General features: G+C 39.2%; 1 non-coding gene across 1 annotated transcript; it reads left to right on the plus strand.

Annotated features, from left to right (window-relative positions):
• The first annotated feature begins 7,718 nt into the window (after positions 1-7,718).
• LOC120097605 (small nucleolar RNA SNORA17) lies at positions 7,719-7,850 on the plus strand. Its single transcript, XR_015640563.1, has one exon. It is a non-coding gene; the product is annotated as a small nucleolar RNA SNORA17 (small nucleolar RNA).
• The last annotated feature ends 10,142 nt before the right edge of the window (positions 7,851-17,992 follow it).

Consider the following 17,992-nt stretch of genomic DNA (forward strand, 5'->3'; position numbering starts at 1 on the left):
TCATACATTTAGGTTATATGAAATCATTTTTTTGTAAATGTACAAAGAATTCACAAGTAATATAAAAAGGAAATGGGCTTTATTAAAATTAAAACCTTTTCTATGTAAAGGACACTATCAAGAATATGAAAATACTGTCCATAGGAAAAAATGCTCCCAAATCACATATCCAGTAATTGACTGTATCACAGTACATAAGAGTATTTGCCATGAGGTGGTGTAGGTGTGGGAGTGATGCCCGCTACACCCTCTCACCTCTCACACTTGCAGCAGGCAGACAGTGGTCCCAAGGCAATAAGATGGGAAAAGCTAGCCCTGTCCCTCACTTACTGAATCACTCAGATGAGCTGCCCCTGAATGTCACCTGGGCGGCACAGTAGAGCTGTGTCACATAGATGAATTCGCCTCTAGTTTGGGAGACTAGACTAGGAGGACTGGCTGCAGCTTTGGGTGAACTTGCGTGTGCAGTGTGCGAAAGTTTGCCCTTGCGATGTGACTGCAGGAGAGCTGGCAGACTGGCCACCTACCATCCAGGCCCAGATCCTGGACTTTGAGTTGGCCCATCCCCAACATCTACCCCATCTGTGAACTGCTGAAGTGCATGATGGGACTGGTCCTACAGAATCAAAGCTGTAGGCCCTAAATGACATGGGTTAACAATAATATCTGAGAGGAGTCCAGCTGAGGATCCAGTATTGATAGTGTAGCAGAGGTCAGAGGCCTTGAACCAGACCAATGACTCACTGCAATGAACATTTGCAAGTAAAGATCTGTGGATAAAATGGTACAGTGTGACATATTGCAGCTTCCACAGTGAGATGCTTTTTTGTTTTTTGTTTTTTAATTTAAATTTTTAATTTTCCTTTCAGGGGCTAACAAGGGTGGAGGCTGATATGAAGGAATGGGAAGATGAGTGGGATTGGGGTAAAAGATGTTTCGTAAAGAATCAATAAAAAGGTCTTCTAAAAGAAGAACATTTGGGATTCAAAAGCAAAAGAGAGAAATTAATTAAAAACATAAATATTCCCAATAGACATTTATTAATAGAATATGTAAAGATTAGAATAAAATACATGAAGGAAAGATCACTCTGGTTAATCAGTGAAAACAAATGGAAGCCACACAGAAATACTCTTTCTGACTCACTGGGATTGATTATGTTAAACATGACAGCTCTGTGACAAACTCTGGACAGTTTGTTATCTTTATTCATCTGATGTTGAAACTTAACACAAGACAGTCATTCTGGCAGTTTCCACAATGGTTAACATACTTACCATAGAGTGGAGAAATTTCTAGATATCTATATTAAGGAAATGAAGTGTGTAAACCCTCACAATTGAGAACACAATATTAATAAGACCTCCAAAAATGTAGAAAAAGCTCCAATGCTCATCTATTAATGAACAAACAGATGAAGGCAGTGGCACATTACTCGGTATTACAAATGAGCATAGTTCTGAGCCATGCTGCAGCATGGGCAAGCCTTAGAACCATCGTGCCAGGGCACGAAATTAGCCACAAGGGAACGTATTGTGTGATCTCATCTGTTAAACGTAAATACTCAAACTGGGAGGCAGAAATGTCTTTAGTGATTGTTTTAGCCCATAGCATAGGGTACACTAGGAGATTGCTAATGTACCCAGGGTTCTTTACAGAGTGAAGAAACTATTCCATAATAGATTATGGTAGTGCTCACTTAAATTTGAATATATTAAAAGTGAAACAATTGGCTCATGTGTGGCATGGTTTGTCTGTAATTTCTGCTTCAAGCCCAAGTGTGAGTCCCTCCCCTGACTTTCCTTGATGGTGGACTGTGAACTGAAAGAGCAAGTCAAGGAAATTCTTTCTCTCCAAGCTTTCTTTTTGAAAAGGGAATTTTATCATAGCAACAGAGAGGAAACTGGAATGCCAGCCAATCCTTATACCCTGTTATTTAGTCCACTGAGCTTAATTAGTATTGCAGACGTGTGCATGACTGTAGGACCAGCCACTGGAGCATGGACAGCTTACGAGGGGCCACATCCCTGTGAGGATCTAGATACGAAAGAGAATGTTCAGCATTTGTCTTTCTAGATGTGCTTTCTAGACCCCACTCAGTCTAATTACTTCTTGTTTCATCTAACTTATCTGCAGATTTCATAGTTTCATTTTCTTTACAGCAGAATAAAACTCTATTGTATAAATATGCTAGCTACATATTCACTATCTATTTATCAAGTAATGTATGTTTCCATTGCCTAGTTATTGTGACTAGAGCAGCAATGAATGTAGATGTGCAACTATCCCTGTGCCAAGCTGAGTTACATGGTAGTTTTATTTCTAACCTTTAGAGGAAACTCCATATTGATTTCCACAGTGGTTGCAACCAGAACATTGCATATACATTTGGTTTTTAAGAATACAGAAAAATCTTACAAATATCATAAATAGAGCACTTTGATAATATAAACTAGAAGAGTGTGACGTTAACAAAGGAAAGAGCATGCCCAGCAGTCCCACCAAAATTTGAATTTGTTTTGTATCTGTACTTTTGAATTTCTTTTTTGTTAAAACAAAGAAATCATTTTATCTAAATATTTTTAAAGTTAATTTTTTAATTTATATCTCACTCACTGTCCTCCTCCAAGTCACTGCCTCCCACAATCCTTTCCCCATTCTCCCCTTCTACTCTGAGTTGGTGGTGGCCCCCCTGGGTATCCCCTTTAACCCTGGCACTTCAACTCTCTGTGAGGCTAAGTAATTCCTCTCACATTGATGCCAGACAAAACAGCCCAGCTAGTAGAATGTATCCTAGCATAGGCAACAGCTTTAGGGATAGCCAGCATTCTAGTTCAGGACCCACATGAAGGTCAAGTTGGACATCTTCTACATATGAGTGGGGAAGCCTAGCTCCAACCTGCATATGTTGTTTGTTTCGTGGTTCAAACACTGAGAGCTCCAAGGGTCCAGGTTAGTTGACTCTTTTGGCCTTACTGTGGAGTTCCTATCCTTTTCACGGCCTACAATCCTTCCTCCTACTCTTGCATGAGAGTCCCCAAGCTCCATTCACTGTTTGGTTGTGGGTGTCTGTATATGTTTAAGTCAGCTGCTGTGTGGAATCTCTCAGAGGACAACATGGTCCTGTCTGCAAGCACAACAGAGTATCATTAATAGTTTTAGGGACTGGAGCTTGCCCGTGGCATGGGTCTCAAGTTGGGCCAGTTATTGGTTAACCATTTCCTCAGTCTCTACTCCTTCCCCTTGTGCTTGCACTATTTGTAGACAGGATAAATTTTGAGTTGAAACTTTTATGGGTGGGTTGGGGTCTCTATCACTCCACTGTGGTTCCTGCCTGGCTATAGGAGGTGGCCTCTTCAAGTTCCATATCCCCAGTGTAGTGAGTCACTGCTAGGGTAATCTCCATTGACAATTGGGCATCTCTCTTATCTTAGGTCTCTCTTTAGTCCTGAAGATGCCCCTTGCCTTCTCACCTCTGTCAGCTGCAGATTTCCATTCATTCTTATGCCCATCTGGCCATCTCTTCTGTTCTTCCCCACACCTGATCCTGACTAGCTCATTCCCCTCTCCATTCCCCCTTCCTACCACTTCCATCTGCCTCTTATGACTATTTTATTCCCCCTTCTAAGTGAGATTCAAACTTCCTTGCTTGGGCCTTTTTTCTTGTTTAGCTTCTTTGGGTTGGTGGAGTGTAGCAAAGCTGATATCCACTTATAAGTGAGAACATAACATGCATGTCCTTTTGGGACTGGGTCACTTCACTCAGAATGGTATTCTCAAATTGCATCCCTTTGACTGCAAAATGCATGATGTCTTGGTTTTTAATAGCTGAATAGTATTCCATTGTGTAGATGTACCACATTATCTTTATCTTCAGTTGAAGGACATCTAGGTTATTTCTAGGCCCTGGCTATTATGAATGAAGCTGCTGGGAACATAGTTGAGTGAGGTTGGAGAAAATTGGGATATATGCTCAGGAGTTGTATAGTTGGGTCTTGAGATAGAAATTATTCCCAGGTTTCTGGGAAAAAAAGCACCAAAGTGATTTCCAAAGTGGTTGTTCAAGTTTGCAATAGCACCAGGAATGGAGGAGAGTTCCCCTTGCTCCACATCCTCACAAGCATGTGCTCGTAAATTTTTGATCTTAGCCATTCTGACGGGTATAACACGGAACTGCAGAGTTGTTTCAGTTTGCATTTCCCTGATGACTGAGGACACTGAACATTTCTTTAAGCTCTTTTTGGCCATTTGAGATTTCTCTGTTGAGAATTCTTTGTTTAGTTCTGTATCCCAATTTGTAATTAAGTTATTTAGCTTGGTGTTGTCTAACTCGTTGAATTCTTTATAAATTTCGGGTATGAGCCATCTGTCAGATGTAGGGTTGGTGAAGATCCTTTCCCAATCTGTGGACTGATGATTTGTCCTATTGACAGTGTCCTTTGCCTTACAGAAGCTTTTCTGTTTCATAAGATCCCATTTATAAATTGTTGATGTCAGAGCCTGAGCCACTGGTATTCTGTTCAGGAACTTGTCTCATGTATGAAGGGTATTTCCCATTTTCTCTTCTATGATATTTATTGTATCTCATTTTATGTTGACGTCCTTGATCCACTTAAGCTTGAACTTTGTGCAGTTTGAGTTTCATTCTTCTACATTTAGACACTCACCACTTAGTCCAGCACTGCTTATTGAAGATGGTTTTATTTGTTGCATTGTATGGTGTTAATCAAAAATCAAGTGTCCAATGATGTGTGTGTTTCTTTTTGGGTCTTTGATTTGATTCCATTGATCAATGTGCCTGTTTCTCTTTTAATACCTTGCAGTTTTTATCACTATTGCTCTTCTACAGTTTCAGGTCAAGGGTGTTTCTAATGCATACTGGCATTTAAGAACATAGAGAGTGGAAGTTTAGAACTAATTTCCTTTTCATAATTTCTCTACAATGTCAAGCACTGATGAGTATTTGTAGATTATTCCAGCATCATATAATGTGGATTGAGCAAATGCAGCTGTATTAATTTTTAAAAGATCTGCGCTCATCCCTCCTTATTCATCTCATTATAAAGGGCAGCTCTTAGAATTCTTTGCATCTTTAAACTCAAGGACAAATTCTCTTGAATTTAAAAGATAGCTCTAACAGGATTTGACATTTTTAACAACAACAACAACAACAACAACAACAACAACAACAACAACAACAACAAAACAACTTTGCTTTGACTCACTGGGTTGACCGTTCTTTTTTGTTGCTGTTTGTTTTGTCTTTTTTATGTTTTTGGCTTTATATTTAACACTAAGGATTCATAACTTTAAAGAAAGATTTTCCATGGAACTATGGCTCATCTCCTTTTCTTATTTAAGGGTTTCATTGTAACACAAGTGTTAAGTTTACATTATTCTCTCCTTTGTAACTTTTACTTGTTTCTCATCATCTGAATATAATATGATGTATTGAATATCACATTGAAATTCTTATTCAAAGAAATGATAGAAGTCAGAATTTTAATCACAGTGACTGGGATATAGTAAAATGATTTTGAAAATTGGAAATAAAAGAATTAACAAAAGGTCAGCAATGAACAGATCTGCTGGGAGGTGGAGTCTGTGTTGGTCACAAAGGTAATAGAGCTTGATGGTTAAAAGCAGAGGGCTATGAATCAATTAAAGATCCAATACATTAACTTATGACACTCAGGGATACTAGATATCTATGGAAACCCTTCACTCAACTGATACAATCCTTGTTCCAAACATGAAGATAGACAATTGTTTGATGATGATCAAATTCACTGCTTAATTAATACACTAGAACTTCCAAAGAGTGCATGCTTTCATGGTTCCCTATCCTATTAAAACATTGTAATGACTAATCATAATCATAATTTGCCACCTACTAATTTAGTCGAATATCTAACAAACAGAGGGTATTACTCTCAAATGCAATATGTCATTCAATCAATGCAATCATCCCATGATTTCAAAATTGTCTTTGTAATTTGTATCAGTCTCATGAAAATTTCCTTAAATTATAGATCCCGGGAGCTTATATTCTGAATGTGTCCTTTGAAATTAGAATAAGTATCCAATTTCTTGAAAAAATGGAATAAATTGCTGATGGTGCTTTATCTCCCTTTAAAACAAATGAGTACATTTTGTCTTAACTGCTTTGTACTTGGCATCTATTATCGTGTTGAGTACACTATCATTACATCTTTTCTTCCTGTGCTTTCCCCCTCACATTTCTCCCCTCTGTTAGAACCCAGCTACCAAAGGTTTACCGTGACATAGAATTCAGTTCTCTAAGACAATGTAATTCCTTATCCCATGCTGTTTTTCCTGGTATCCCAGCTCTTCTTTCCGTTATTTGTTTGTAAATAGCTATTGCTAAGATATCAAAGGATTATATGAATTTCTGGGTCAGTTGGCTCTTCATGACTGTAGTAAAATATCCATGATAAAAACTTATAAAGAGGAAAGGTTGGATTTTAGCTCCATGTTTTAGCGATCCCAGTCAGTGACGGCTCTATAACTTGTGGGTATGTGATAAAAAAGCATAATGGTGACAGCATGTGTGCAGAGAACCTGGAAACTCATGTAATGAAAGGAAATAAAGGAGGAAGGGAGACAGACTGACAGACAGACAGACCCAAATTCCTTTTGAAAGCATGGCCTGTGTAACTTCCTTCTCTTAGGCCATACCTCTTTAAGGTTCCAGGATCTTCTAACATAACCAAAGACTTGAGGCCAAGTCTTTAGCCATAGGCCTTTGGAGGACACATTTAAAGTATAGCATTCTGCCTCATACCCCTAGTGTTTAACTCCACTTTTCACTACAAATGTATACAGTTCATGACTAAAGTTTCAGCTGCTTCAGCTTTGTTCTTAAGTCAGATCTGAAATCTTCTCTGACACAAGGCAAACTCTGTCAGAATTCCTGTAAAAACCAATGGTGACGAAACATGATGTTGATACAAGTTCCAAAAGGGAGGAACAGGACAGCAATTGGACTAAGGAAAGGCTTAAACACAGACAGACAAACACTGAATTCTATCCATACCATACAACAGATGGATTCCATGAGTTTGGTAATTTCTGCTCTATGACTTGATGGCTACATACCTCAATGCTATGTCTTAGGGTAATTTCTGCCTTCTTTGTAGTTAGTTCACATTTCTGGCACTCTTGTCTTCTTGAAATCTCCATCATACCTTTGGCTTCTGGTTCCCAGTTCCACTCATCACCCTGTCAGTGGCTGCTTGCTAACACACACACACACACACACACACACACACACACACACACACACAGAGAGAGAGAGACAGAGACAGAGACAGAGAAAGAGAGACAGAGAGAGACAGAGAGAGACAGAGAGAGACAGAGACAGAGAGACAGAGACACACATACGCAGAGACAGAGACAGAGGCAGAAAGGGTCAGATAGAGTCAGAGAGAGACACAAAGAGAAAAACAGGTACAGACAGACAGACAGACAGGCAGGCAGTACCTGGCCTTCCAATCTTTCATAGGTGGCTCTCTAAACATTGTAATGCTTATATACTGCAAAATCAGTAACACAGAGATGTTACCAGGGTCTCTCAGCCCTATGGGCTATTTCTGGGCTTGCTCAAATCATGGCTGCTGCACCCTGAGTAGCTTACTGGTTTAGAAGGATCAGGTGAGCGTAATGCTCTATGCTTTTCTTCTTAAAAGAGTGGTGGGACTGCGTCTAGAGGCACTGCAGGTGTGGATGCTGTATCATATGTGATTCAGTAGGTGGCATAGAGAAGAGAGGATATGTCTATGCTTAGTGCTCTGAACTGTAAACATCTGAATGATTAGTAGTCTAACATTCCCTGGGGGGGGCACAAGTGAGGAGAGCAACAGTCCAGGGCCAGGGTGCCCAAACAGTGAACTACCCTAAGAACTTATCCTTTCCCCTCACCTACTGCAACAATCAGATAATAGGCCCTTTACCTAACCTGGATAGTGTAGTAGAGCTGGCTCTGGATGTAGAGGTTGATTGAGTTGGTCCTGAGTTTGTGAATGTGGAAGAGCTGGCTCTACCTCTTGTCTGCTGTGTGGTGGCATCAGCAAGGGAGAGACCCCCCACCACACATCCTTTTTCAGAAGAGCTGGCCCTAACTGGGCCATGAGAGCAGGACCTGCTCAAGCACTCAGGAAAACAGACCCTGTACCTCACCAGGGCAGCATGTAGAGCTTACCCTGATGGCAGGGCTACAGGTCCTGAGGGTGTGAGTACTGTAGCATCGGTCCTGCATCATCTTGTCTGCTGTGTGGCAGCATAGACAAGAGAGATGTTCTTCCCCACTCTTGCTCCTTACCACCTACAACAGGTAGGAGAGCTGGCCTTTGGGTCATGAAAGCAGGAGTGCTGGACTTGCCCTTCTCCTGCTGTAACACTTGGGAGAGTGGACCCTGCACCTTGCCTGAGCAATGTAGTAGACCTAGGCTTGGACATGGGTTGTAGGTGAAACAGTCTGAAGGCTGTGAGCATAGGAGACCTGGCTCAGCAACTTATCTGCTGTGTGGCAACATGGGCAAGGGAGATATGCCCCCACTTTCCTTCTTCTTTTGACCCTTTTGGCAGACAGAAGAACTAGACTCAGGGTCATGAGAGTGGGCCATACCACTCATTATCTGCAGAATTTGGGAAGGCAGGCCTTGCACCTTGAATGGACAACAGGGTAAAGCTAGGATGGACTCTGGGTGTTGTTAGTGAACCACCCCTGAGAGGATGAGAGTCAGGAGGGGGGTGTCTGACCAGCTCAGATACCTCTCAGGCCCAGATCCAGGACTTTGAATTGGCCAATCCCAATATCTACCCCACCCATGAACTGCTAGAGTGCATGAAGGGGCCAATTCTACAGCAGGATCTCTATGAAATAAGGCAACAACAGGATATCTGACAGGATTCCAAGTGAGGTTACAGTCTTGATAGAATAGGAGAAAGTATAGGCCTCATACCAGACCAACCAGTCATTGCAATTTATCCACACCTCTTTGCTTGAAAATGATTATTGCAATAAAAAGGAAGAAAGGACATGATCGCTCATAGGTATGGTGGAGGAGAAAGTTTATTATAGATATGTGGGACAGCATAGACACAGGCAGAGATGGCTGAGAGAGCACAGAGTGGGTCATGATGCTGAATCATGTGGGATAGGGAGAAGGTAATGGAGAAGGAAAGAGGAAGCCAGGAAGAGCATTCAGGATGCCAAAGGAGGGCAGGAAATCAAAATGTCTAGATTATATAAGGAAGGGCAGCCCATTTGAGCCCTTGGGCTGGAGAATTCAGGGTAGAGGGCAGAATATGCCAGCCATACCTTATAACACATAGAAAGTGAGGCCAGGTCCTTATTGATATGTTGGACACTTTAGCCATTTGTCCAAGGCTTGAAACTTAGCAGTCAGTTCTCAAGTATTTCTTAAATTCAGACTGGTAATAGTTCCTGAGGCTAAAGAATGTTTATCTCATATCTTAGAAACAAGGAAAAAAAAGAAGGACTGATAGAGGGAGTACATCTATGAAAGCCCCAGGAACTCATTTTCTATAAGGTACACACACACAGTGACTAATCCTAACCCTCAGCAAACTATACTTGTTCAACTGCAAGTGTATAAACAATGAACTTTTCCTGGGTGGGATCTTGCCCCAAGGTCACTGCTCCCTTAATTCCATTTAATATTCTTGAATACAGGATTTAGCACCATTCTACTTCCTGGTATCCCTTTAATCTTTGAACTATATGTTTTGTAGCTTTCCTTTGTCAGTTTGTTATGCTTGATCAAAACCGACTCTTTACAAGATTGAACCACAGGGCAGAGTCTATGATTGACTTTTTTAAGACTTCATTTGTCAATGTAATTAATCTGACTCTCTTCACTTTATCTCAAGGAAAACTCTTCAGACAAGGGCAAAAAGCAGCCACATTCCTCACCAAAATATCATAAGAATGATCTCTAGACAACATACTAAAACTCTTCTCCTCTGAATCATCTTGAGCCAGGCCACCAAAGTTCAAATCACCCTCAGCACCAATGTCTTCTGCATTCCTACTAAGATGACCCACATAAAGGATTCCACTGCTTTCCAAATGCAAAGTCTCAATATCTCATTCCTCTAAACAAAAAATTGTCAGATCTATCACAGCAATACTCTACTCCTGGTACTAACTTCTGCCTTTGTTAGGGTTTCATTGTGTGAAAAAACACCATAACCAATATATCTGTATGAGGGAGGGGGAGGGGAGAAAAAGAACAACATTTGATTGGAGCTGGCTTACAGTTTCAGAGGTTCAACCCATTATCACCATGGTGGCAAGCATGGCATTGTCCAAGCAGATATGGTACTGGAAGAGCTGAGAGTTCTACATCTTGATCTAAAGGCAGCCAGGAGGAAGTTGTTTTCAGCGGGCAGCCAAGAGGAGAGTTTGAAATTCTGCACTGGGCAGAGCTTAAGTGCTAGGAGACCTCAAACTCTACCCCAAGAGTGACATTTCTTCGAACAAGGCGAGACCACCTAATATTGCCACTCCCTATGGGTCCAGCAGGCGAACACACGAGTCTATGGGAGCCAAAGCTATTTAAATCACCATACCAGACTCTATTTTATTTTTTAATTTTATAAGCTTTATTATTAAAAAAACTTGCAACTAAATAAAACATCACACACCAAAATTAATCAGATCCCAAATCAAATTATATATATATATACATATATATATTAAAATAAACATGAGTTTATTTTTGACATAGTGCTCCAAGAATGTCCTTGGGGAGTGTCAGGTGAGATTCATCCAAGGCTCTCCAGTGCCTTTAAATTCTCTTCTACTGGACTGCAGCTATTTCAGAACCTTTGAGCCTTGCACGACTGAACTTGAAACTTCATCATCACAGAGAAGGACGGAAGACAGGGCAAATGTGCTTCCTGTTTTCATTATCAATATTTACAGAGCAAGTGCTAAAGGCACCATTCATTTTAACTACAATTCAAAAGCAGTACGCAGAGCATACTGCTTATTTGATTTCATTTTCACCTCTTGAAATATCTACTTACTATTTTGTCAAGTTTATTGTCATGAGTTGATATTATTTCAAATGCTGATAGGAATTGGCCAACATTGAAAGTGTAAGGTTTGTTATTTTACTTTATGTCATCCTTTAAAAAAGTTCACTATAAATAAAAGTCACAAAATAATCTATTTTTATTTTCTTGTTTTACAGCAGAATAGTAAGTCTCATGAACCATGTATTCTGAAAATATAGCTACTTAATAAGTGAATTTGATAATCCTACATTCATTCCATTTTTATCCTAACTTCATATATTATAGTTTGCCAGAATTTTTTGTACTTTATTAATTATTGTAATTATTACTATTATTATTATTCTTTAATCTTTTTTTCACAGTCCAGTTGTCATCCCCCTTCTGGTCCATCCTCCAACAGTTCCTCATTCCATTCTGTTCCCCCATCTCCATATATTCTATGCCTGCATCTACCACCAAAAAAATCCATGACAGAATTAAAACTAGGAAAATAATAAGCATTGATTCCTTTCCTAAGTTGTGTCTATTACCTGCCTTCAGTTCCTCCTCATCCTCTTATATTTAGCCTTTCTTGTTTTTTCCATGTTACACATATGTGCATGTGTATAGGGACACTTATTTACATATTATTAGCTATGTTTTGCAGATTAGGGAGAACATGCAGGCTTTTCTTTATGAGACTGAGTAATCTTGATTAATACTATACATTTTACATTCATTCCTTTCTCTGCAAAATTTAAACTTTAGTTTGCTTTTTTACAGTTGAGCACTATTTATATATCCTCAACTGTATATAATGCTGCAGAATATTTGATAACACTGTGAATCCTGAGATTGTCTTGTTTACTGAAAGCCTGTTTCTATTTATGCTGTGGTCCAACTATACCACACAGCTTTAATCCAGGAGCTTTCTGCTTACTATAAACAGGATTACATAAAGCCAATCATTGGTTAAGAGGTGGAGCAAACAACCAGTTGACAAGGAGTGAATATAAGGAGGAAAAACATAGAAAAATACACATGAAGTAACAGGAAGGGAGATTGAATTTAAGGGGCTTCTGAGATGGAGAAGGAGAGCTTCCTCATTGAATGTCAGGATGAAGAAAGGTCAGCAGCGTGCTTTCTCTTTGAGCTAGCGGGCTTTCACCCAGAATCTAGCACCTTTGGTAAAATCGAACTATTGTTAAAAACAACCATTTATAACGGTATGCATATATATGTCATTGCCTGTTCACCTGTGATGACAACCAAATGAATTCCAATGCTCTGTTATAGTGAATAAAGAAGAATAAACACAGTGTTGCATTTATCTTTGTGGTAAGGTATGGAGATATGTGGGTATATGCCCAGGAGTGAAAACACTGGGTCATATGATTGTTCTCTTTAAAATGTTTTGAAAGAAATATCCAAATTGATATTCGCATTTGCTGTGTTAATTTGAACCCTCACTTACAGAGAGTTAATGCTTCCTTTCTCTCTACATTTCCCCTTTCTTGTCAGATTTGTTGATGGTAGACGTTCTGACTGGGGTGAGGTGGTACCTCAGAGTAATTTTAATTTACATTTTCTTGATATCTAGGGATATTGTAAAAACAGCTTTCACCATTTTTATAAATTTTTTGAAAACTTTCCATACAGTTAATTGGCCCATTTGTTGTCTGGCAGTTTTATTTTCTAAGGATTTGATTCCTACAATCCATTGTAAAGTCTAGCAATTAGGTCCTTTTCTGAAGTATAGCTGGTAGAGATTCTCTCCCATTCTGAGGACTGCCTGTAAATTCTTTATGTGTTTTCTTTTTGCAGTTCTATCTTTTGACACTTGTGATCAGTTTCTGTGCACTTGGTGATCTATTTAAAAGTTTCTTGCCTACCCTAGTATCTACTTAAAGTATAGAACATGTGTTTCTTTGTTTTTTTTAATTTTATTTTTCTTGGATATTTTATGTATGTAGATTTCAAATGTTATCCCTTCCCCCGTCTCCTAAAACCTTCCCCCACTCTGTTTCTATGAGGATGCTCTCAATCCCACCCAACTACTTTCACTTCAATGTCCTGGCATTCCCCTACATAGGGCTAATGAACGTTCATAGGATCAAGGGCTTTTCCTCCTACTTATGCCCTCCAAATCCATCTTCTGCTACATATGCTGCTTTAGCCATGGGTCACTCCATGTGTATGTTTTAGTTGGTGGTTTAGTCCCGGGAGCTCTGGTGGTGTCTGGTTGGTTGATATTATTGTTCTTCCTATGGTGTTGCAAATCCCTTCAGTTCCTTCAGTCTTTTCTCTAACTCCTCAACTGGGGTCCCCGTTTTCAGTCTAATGGATAGCTGCAAGCATCCTCAGCTGTATCAGCAGGGCTCTGGCAGATCCTCTCAGGAGACACCCATATCTGGCTCATGTCAGCAAGCACTTCCTCGCATAAGCAGTAGTGACTGGGTTTGGTGGTTGCATGTGGGATGAATCCCCAGGTAGGGCAGTCTCAGGATGACAGTTTCTTTAGTCACTGCTCCACTCTATGTCCCTGTATTTCCTCCCCTGAATATTTTGTTCTCCCTTCTAAGAAGGAATAAAGTACTCACACGTTGGTCTTTCTTCTAGGGCTTCATATGTTCTGTGAATTTTTCTGAGGTATTCCAAGTTTTTGGGCTAATATCCATTTATCAGTGAGTGCATATCATATGTGTTCTTTGTGACTGGGTTACTGCATTCAGGATGATATTTTCTACTTCCATCCATTTGCCTAAGAATTTTATGTAGTTATTGTTTTTAATAGCTGAGTATTACTCCATTTTATAAATATACTACATTCTCTGTTTGCATTCCTCCTTTGAAGGACATCTGAGTTCTTTACACCTTCTAGCTATTACAAATAAGACTGGTATGAACATAGTTCAGCATGTGTCCTTGTTACATGTTGGAGCATGTTTTGGGTGTATGCCCAGGAGTGCTATCGCTTAGTCCTCAGGTAGTACTATGTTCAATTTTCTGAGGAACCTCCAAACTGATTTCTAGAGTCGTACCAGTTTGCAATCCCACCAACAATGGAGCAGTGTTCTTCTTTCTCCACATCCTCACCAGCATCTACTGTCACCTGAGTTTTGATCTTAGCTGTTCTGACTGGTATGAGGTGGAATATAAGTGTTGTTTTTATTTGCATTTCCCTGATGACTAAGGATGTTGAACATTTCTTTAGGTGCTTCTCAGCGATTCAGTACTCCTCAGTTGAGGATTCTTTGTTTAGCTCCGTACCCCATTTTTTAATAGGATTATTTGATTCTCTGAAGTTTAACTTCTTGAGTTAGATATTAACCATCTATTGAAAGTAGGATTGGTGAAGATCTTTTCCCTATCTGTTGGTTGCCATTTTGTCCTAATGACAGTGTCCTTTGCCTTACAGAATCTTTGCAATTTTATGAGGTCCCATTTGTCAATTTTTGATCTTAGAGCATTTTCCCCCCTGCCTATATGTTCCAGGTTCTTCCCCACTTTCTTTTCTATTAGTTTCAGTGTATCTGGTTTCATGTGGAGGTCTTTGATCCACTTGGACTTGTGCTTTGTATAAGGATATAACAATGGACCAATTTGTATTCTTCTACATGCTGACCTCCAGTTGACCAGCACCATTGTGTTGAAAATGCTGTCTTCTTTCCATTGGATAGTTTTAGCTCCTTTGTCAATGATCAAGTGATCATAGGTGTGTGGGTTTGTTGCAGAGTCTTCAATTCAATTCCATTGATCAAACTGCCTGTCTCTGTACCAATAACATGCAGTTTTTATTACTATTGCTCTCTGGTACAGCTTGAGGTCAGGGATGGTGATTCCTTCAGAGGTTCTTAATTGTCGAGAATAGTTTTTGCTATCCTGTTTTTTTTTCTTTTCCAAATAATTTGCAAGTTACTCTTTCTAATTCAATGAAGAATTGTTTTGGGACTTTGATGGGGATTGCACTGAATCTGTAGATTGCTTTCAGCAAGATGGCCATTTTTACTATATTAATCCTGCCAATCCGTGAGCATGAGAGATCTTTGCATCTTCTTGGATCTTCTATTTCTTTCTTCAGAGACTTGAAGTTCTTGTCATACAGATCTTTTATTTGCTTGGTTAGGGTCACACCAAGGTATTTTATATTATTTGTGGCTATTTTAAAGGTTGTCATTTCCCCCAATATTTTTCTCAGTCTGTTGATCCTTTGGGTAGAGGAAGGCTACTGATTTGTTTGAGTTAATTTTTTTTTATTAACTTGAGTATTTCTTATTTACATTTTGAATGTTATTCCCTTTCCCGGTTTCCGGGCAAACATCCCCCTAACCCCTCCCCCTCCCCCTCTATATGGGTGTTCCCTTCCCCATCCTCCCCCCATTACCGCCCTCCCCCCAACAATTACGTTCACTTGGGGTTCAGTCTTGGCAGGACCAAGGGCTTCCCCTTCCACTGGTGCTCTTACTAGGCCATTCATTGCTACCTATGAGGTTGGAGCCCAGGGTCACTCCATGTATAGTCTTTGGGTAGTGGCTTAGTCCCTGGAAGCTCTGGTTGGTTGTGTTTGAGTTAATTTTATGTCTAGCCACTTTGCTGAAGTTATTCATCATGCTCTGGTGGAACTTTTGAGGTCACTTAAATATACTATCATATCATTTGCAAATAGTGATATTTTGACTTCTTCCTTTCTAATTTGTATCCCTTTGACCTCCTTTTGTTGACTAATTCTCTGGCTAGGACTTCAAGTTCTATATTGAATAGGTAGGGAGAGAGCGGGTAGCCTTGTAAAGTCCCCAATTTTAGTGGGATTGCTTCAAGTTTCTTTCCACTTAGTTTTATGTTGGCTACTGGTTTGCTGTGCACTGCTTTTATTATGTTTAGGTATGGGACTTGAATTCCTTATCATTCCAAGACTTTTATCATGAAGGGATGTTGAATTTTTTTCAAAAGTTTTCTCAGCATCTAATGAAATGGGCATGTGGTTTTTTTCCTTGAGTTGCTTATATAGTGGATTATGTTGATAGATTTCTGTATATTGAACCATTCTTGCAACCCTGGGATGAAGCCTATCTCATCATGATGGATGATTGTTTTGATGTGTTCTTGGATGCAGTGTGTGAGGATTTTATTGAGTGTTTTTGCATCAATGATCCTGAGGGTAATTGTTCTGAAGTTTTCTTTCTTTGTAGGATCTATGTGTGGTTTAGGTATAAGTGTAATTCTGGTTTCATAGAATGAAATGGGTAATGTTCCTTTTCTTTCTATTTTGTAGAATAGTTTAAATAGTATCGGTATTAGGTCTTCTTTGAAGGTCTGATAGAATTCTGCACTAAACCATCTGATCCTGAGCCTTTTTGGTTGGGAAACTTTTAATAACTGCTTCTATTTCTTTACAAGTTATATGATTATTTAGATTGTTTATCTGATCATTATTTAACTTTGCTACCTGGCATTTGTCTAGAAAATTGCCCATTTCATTCAGATTTTCCAGTTTTCTTGAGTATAATTTTTTGTAGTGGGACATGATAATTTTTTAAACTTCCTCAGATTCTGTTGTTATGTCTCCCTTTTCATTTCTGATTTTGTTAATGTGGATACTCTCTCTGTGCCTTTTGGTTAGTCTGGGTAAGGGTTTAATTTATCTTGTTGATTTTCTCAAAGAACCAGCTACTGGTTTTGTTGATTCTTTGTATAGTCTTTTTTTGTCTACTTCATTGACTTCAGTTCTGTGTTTGATTATTTCCCGTGATCTATTCCTTTTGAGTGAATTTGCTTCGTTTTGTTCCAGATCTTTCAGGTATGCTGTTCAGCCATTAGTATATACTCTCTCTGGTTTCTTTTGGGAGGCACTCAGAGCTATGAATTTTTCTCTTAGCACTGCTTTCATTGTGTACCATAAGTTTGGGTATGTTGTGACTTCATTTTCATTAAATTGTAAAATGTCTTTTATTCTTTCTTTATTTCTTCCTTGTCCAAGTTATCATTGAGTAGAGCATTTTCAGCTTACCTGTGTATGCAGGCTTTCTGTTTCTTTTGCTGTTATTGAAGACCAGCTATTGTTTATGGTGATTTGATAGAATGCGTAGGATTATTTCAATCTCCTTTTACCTATTGTGGTCTATTTTGTGACCAGTTATATGGTCAATTTTGGAGAAGGTATCATGAGGTGTTGAGAAGAAGATATATTCTTTTATTTTAGGATGAAATGTTCTATAAATATTTATTAAATCCATTTGGTTCATCACTTATGTTAGTTTCTCTGTGCCTCTGTTTAGTTTCTGTTTCCATGATCTGTCCATTGATGAGATTGCTGTGTTGAAATCTCCTATTATTATTGTGTGAGGTGCAATGTATGCTTTGAGCTTTTGTAGTTTCTTTTCTGAATGTGGATACCCTTGCATTTGGAGAATAGATCCTCAGAATTGAGAGTTCATCTTGGTATATTTTTCTCTGATGAGTATGAAGTGTCCTTCCTTATCTTTTTTTATAAGTTTTGGTTGAAAGTCAGTTTTGTTTGATATTAGAATGGCTATTCCAGCTTGTTTCTCATGACCACTTGCTTCAAAAAAGTTTCCTAGCCTTTTACTCTGAGGTAGTATCTGTCTTTGTCACTGAGGTGTGTTTCCTATATGCAGCAAAATGCTGGGTCTTCGTTACGTATCCAGTCGGTTAGTCTGTCTTTTTGGGGGGTAATTGATTCCCTTGACGGTAAGAGATCTTAAAGAACAGTGATTGTTATTTCTTGTTATTTTTGTTGTTACAGGGGGAATTATGGTTGTGAGTCTCTCTTCTTTTGGGTTTGTTGAAAGAAGATTGTTTTCTTGCTTTTTTAGGGTGTAGTTTCCCTCCTTGTGTTGGAGTTTTCCATCTATTATCCTTTGGAGGGCTGGATTTGTGGAAAGATACTGTAGAAACTTGGTTTTGTCATGGAACATCTTTGTTTCTC

Source organism: Rattus norvegicus, chromosome 16, assembly GCF_021556685.1.
Source record: "Rattus norvegicus strain SHRSP/BbbUtx chromosome 16, alternate assembly SHRSP_T2T, whole genome shotgun sequence".
Classification (NCBI taxonomy): Eukaryota; Metazoa; Chordata; class Mammalia; order Rodentia; family Muridae; genus Rattus; species Rattus norvegicus.